Source organism: Vicia villosa, unplaced genomic scaffold, assembly GCF_029867415.1.
Source record: "Vicia villosa cultivar HV-30 ecotype Madison, WI unplaced genomic scaffold, Vvil1.0 ctg.001880F_1_1, whole genome shotgun sequence".
In the NCBI taxonomy this organism is placed as follows: Eukaryota; Viridiplantae; Streptophyta; class Magnoliopsida; order Fabales; family Fabaceae; genus Vicia; species Vicia villosa.
Genome location: NW_026705760.1, coordinates 54,990 through 60,482, shown reverse-complemented (window position 1 = coordinate 60,482; position 5,493 = coordinate 54,990).

The window sequence follows — 5,493 nt, the reverse complement described above, 5'->3', positions numbered from 1 at the left end:
GATTGAGGGTTAATGATCCCCATGTGTGCAGAAACAAGATGGTATATCAATATTTCATTTATGATGCGTGCATGATAGAGTTTGAAGTTCATGAGACTTACCTTCAAAAACGGCTAAAGTGGAGATTGAATTCTTCAGTAGAGGTGTTACAGAAGTTGTTGCTCAATCTGAACAGCTTCAATGATGATTATAGAACATGTCTGGATGCTTGGAGTGGATTAAAAACATCTGGATCATTCCATGGAACCCGATCTGCAGTAGAACCAAGTGTGAATCGAGCCTGATGATTCTGAAGTTTTTGATTGATGATGAGTGTTGGGATAGTTCATATGTGACATATATGAGGTGTTGGAAGTGTTAGTTTGGACAGATATAGCTTGGTATGGATTTTGGCATGATAAGGCTCTCTTTATGAAAACATGGTGGTTGAAGAGTGATTATGAGATTTAGGTGTTTTTGGGGTGTGTGAGTGGATCAAACACATCATATATGACATTTAGAAGTTGTGGGAAGCATTACTTTGTTCAGAACTTGCAAGGTTTGGAGGTTGAGTTTTCTACCTCACTTTGAAACACATGACTTGTAATTCAAGAAAGAAGAGAGAAAACCTATAATTGTGAGGTTTTTGTGTGAATTGAAGAGTGATTTGAACCTCTATTTATAGGCCAAGGATTCTGAATGAAGAGCTCTTGCAAGTTGCTTCAAGAATGATGATTTGGCTTAAGAGATAAAATGGAATCTTTCACATTAAATGCAAATGGTTAAAGTAACTAAACCATGGTTATTTTGGCCAAGCTTCTTATCTCTTTCCTATCTGATCTTAAACCAGAAAATATCTCTCAATCATTGCTTTGGTGTGTCATCACTTGAATTATAGGTCATGTAGTCTTGAAACTTAGTGAAAAATGGTGAAAATTCAAGTGAAAATGATCACTAAATGCATAATTCAAAACCATAGCTATGCTCCATATTTTTTCATGCTCTTGGACATTTTGGAAAGCTCATGTTACACACTTCAAAACTCTAGTTGAAAGTTTCTTCAAGACCTTTAAGGAAATGGGTGAAAAAGATCCATGAATTTTGAGAAAAATGAAGTTTCAAGTGAAATTTTCCAAAGATGCCAACTTTGAAGCTCCATATCTCTTAAATGGTTGATCTTATGGAAAAAATTTATATGTGTCAAAGTTGTTTATTGGATCAAAATCTACAACTTTCATGTTGGAAGTTTTTTTCAGTTTGTAGGTGAAATTTTGAGTTATTCCCTTCCAAAGTTTGGAAAAAACCATGAAAAACACTTAGAAAAATTTTCTAAGTATGAAAGTCAAACTTTTGACTTTTTGATTCTTGATTGATTTTCTTGATTTTTCTTGATTAGATGACTTCTCATATCATATATTGATGATTCAAAACTTCAAAAGTCATGGTTGACCAAAATTCCCCAAAAGTCAATGGTGATCTTGTACAGTTGACTTTTTCAGACGAATCGCGTTTCTGGAGATTTCAAATGAAACAGGCTATCCTCACCAAATGAATAGTATGAATGGACCATATTGAAGCATTAGAGGATATTGAGCCATGGTTTGAGTTGTGGCACCATGTCCTGATTAAAAAATCAGTGGTTCAGTGAATTAGGTCAAAAACCCTAATTGTCGACCTGATGAAATTGATGCCTGTAGGTATTGGATTGAGATGTAATTTCCATTGTATATTGTCATAGGGATTATTTGAAGATGATTGAAACCTTTGATTGACTTCCTGGGGATTTTTAGGGTTTTCCCAAATGTGATCCCTGATTTCAGTCCCTGATAGTTCAAAACCCTAATTCTGATGATTTGTCTGATCAATCTTTGTATAGGAGATGTTCTGAGCCAATGGATTAGGTCAAAATGATGCACTTGGGGTCTTGAGGTCATGTCCCAAGTCTTTAGGTCAAATTCTGAGCAAAGGTCAAGAGTATGCTATCTTCAGTCAAAACCCTAATTCAGTCGATTCAAAGCTGTTGAGTTTGTTGAAATGAATCTCTGAGGACCAAATGTTGATTGTTGATGAAGATGATTCATTTGAAATGAAGGGAGAACAAAACCCTAATTGATTGTTACTTGTATTGATGAGTGATTTCTTGATTAAATCCTGCTGAGTCACAAGTAACAAACACAAGCTATGCAATTTGTTAGAGATGCAAATGATGTGTATGCAAATGATATGAGGTGGTATCTTAGGTCAAAAATTGGGGTATGACAATAACAATTAAATAATTAAATTTTAAAAAAATATACTTTTATTCGTTATCAGTGATAATTGAACCTATCAATTAAAATTGGTAACGATACGACTACTAATCTTTTAACTATGGTAATTGAATCAATCGGTTATTGCGGTTAATGGTGACATACTAAAATCAGGGTTGTACGCCCACTCTTAAAACACTTGTCTTTTTCAAACCACAAATTTCAAACTACGGATTTTCATCCTTATTCAAAACTACGATAGGCCATTCAAAAAGCCTTCAAACCATCTCAAATCAAATTTCAACTCTAAGGGCGTACAACCCTTCCCCGAACTACGTAGACTCTGATCCTCCATAAGGAGGTACGTAGGTACTTGGCAACAAGGCGAGTCCCCCTCCCTAAAATCTCAATTTTTCCCCCATTCAATTCCTTAGCTATTAAACCTTAACTTTTAGCCATAAAACTTGACCCTTAGATTCAAAGCCAATAGGAAAGGGTTGAGGGTGCCTAACACCTTCCCTCAACCTGATTATAATAACTTACCCCGATCTCTTAACTGCGTAGGATTTCCTATTCGCCCTTCCGAATAGGTGGCGACTCTAAACTTTTATTTTTAGGGCAGGTTGCTACAGCTGGCGACTCTGCTGGGGACACACTATAATGGTGAATTATTATGCCCCTATAGGTTTTGGCAGGGTTTAGGTTTGGCAAACTATTTAGGTTTATGGCTAGCTATTAGGGTTTGGCTAATTTGCCAAAATTAGGGTTGTGGATTAGGATTTAGGTTTTTTTCATTTCTATTTAAATATTTATATATTTATTTACAACTTCCATTTACAGTAATTATAACAATTTAAATGAATATTCGTTTACTTTGATATTTGTTGCTGTACTGCAATTTTGGAGCTACAAATGGCAGGATTTGGGGACCAGGTTCTTATAAATATTTAAATTTAATTTAATTTATTTATTTATTTACGGTTTTTATTTACAGTAAATATTTTTAGTAATTTAAATAATTGTTTATTTAATTGCTTACTTGTTTTACTGTATATTTTCTGGGTTATATATTAATTGTTGTTAAACCTAAGTGTGAGAGTTATCTTTAAGACCAGGGGGGACTTGAATCGCCTACGAGTCTTATTGATAATTCCACTCAGAGTGGGTTGAATATCCGGAAATGTCCAATACGAGGCTTGACCTTGTTGAGGGCAGGACTTGGTATTTGGCTGATCTCTCTGAGAACCTACCCCAAAAATTCGAACCTCATGGATAAAATGAGTTGTTCTAAAATCCAAAGAGACAAAAAGTCTCGGAGGCTACAAACGACCCCATGAGACCTTCTAGAACACTCCCATGGAAAGGGTAGGCTCCCTAAAGCCGCTACGTCGAACCTATGAACCTAGGACTTTTGTGCTTTTGTGCTTGATATATATTTGCGATTTATATGCCACGAATGTATGCGTTTCAATTTTGCAGGTATCCCTACGTGGTCCCTAGCCTATAGGGACTCTAATTTCTAAGACCACGTCTTTCCCACGAAGGACACCTTCATTTATGCGCGTTGATTGGCCTCTCGATGGCCATGAGATCCAGTGACTGTCTCGAACGGTCACCCCATGCTTACCCCTACGTACTCCCTAGCCTATAGGGATTCTCTTTTTTCTTCCATTTGTCTTTACAAACGACACGTCCTTCCCCGGAAGGACGTACTCATTAACGCACGTCGATTGGCCTCTCGATGGCCATGAGAGCTGGTAACTGTCTTGAACGGTCAACTCGTGCTTGCTCCCGCACACCCTCTAACTTGTAGGATTTGGATTTCCATCTATACATCCTTCATTCCCTAGCATGTAGGGATTTCTTTTCATCCGATATCGTCCTTAGATAGGTTGCGTTTCGCATAGAGAACCTTCCTACAAGGGACAACTTCATTGGTACACGTCTATCGGCCTCTCGATGGCCATGAGACTTGGCGACTGTCTTGAACGGTCACCAGCCGCTACCTTCTGCATACTTCCTAATCTAAGGGATTTCCATTGGCGTGTCATGACATTTATCCTACAAAGATTCCACGAGGGTCCAATGTCGCCTCTAAGTTTATCCCTAGGATCACATGTCACCCGTCTGCATTGCATGCAAGGAGTTATAATACAAGGAGTCTTGTGCATACGCATGCATTTGCATTTTCATGCATCCATACATTTACATTGACATTTACATTTGCATTCATATCTTCGCCCGCACCCACACTTACCGTGCTAGCCGATTTCCCGAGACTCGTGGAGAAAAACTAAAGAGGGGAAAGAAGGAGGATAAACAATTAAGAATGATCTTAAGGAAAAGAGGACGCCTTTCACCATGCCAGCCACATGCCCACGCCTTGTCATAACAGGATTGTGAATGCAACAAAGGTTATTATCGAGCAAGGACTAGTTCAACAACGAAGTTCCCTCATAGATACACTCAAGGGGTATCTAGTCATAAGGGGGTTCATCTACGAACATAGCAAACTTACAAGGACGCTCTACGATAACCTGGGGGCAAGGATTAATCCAACTAGGGCAGTACCCTAAACAAAAATGCGTGACTATGATGGAGGGAATGCGACATATGCTAACTCCATACCAAGGGGCAAAAAGGCCATAGGTTTTTATATCAATCTACAAACTTTGAAGGTTGCAAATGGTGTTGTGCTATCCTTAGAAAAAAAGGCAAAAGAGGTTCAGTCAAAGGAAACTCATGAAGTTCCGATACAACGAAAACCCACCGCTTACAATCATTTCCGACAGGTTTGACGTGCCCAAGGAGAATTCGAGATTACCCTTTTACTTCTACAAGTCTAGGAACTAAGGAGTAAAGCAAGGTCAACGGACTCACAAAGGAGATTACCCTTAGGATTAATAGGTTTACCTTTCTAGTTGTAATTTCTATGATCACAAAATGCTATTTGATGTAAAACGTTATACCTTTCGAATAGTAATTCAATAAAATAATCATGCATGTTTTGAAATCAATTCTTTCGCTCCGCTTTTGCATTACTACGACTTTCCCTTTATAATTATCTTTCAAATTATCACTCCCAATCATTAACAAACTTGAGGGAGAATGACGAATACAAATAACTAAGTCCAGCTAAATATATGCTTTCAAGGTAAGACCGAACCGACAATGTACAAGCATTGTTTCAAATCCCTAAACAGTGGAGGTATAAGGATGTTAATCCCTCGTCACCCCCTCGAGCCAGGAGTTGGAGTTTGCTTCT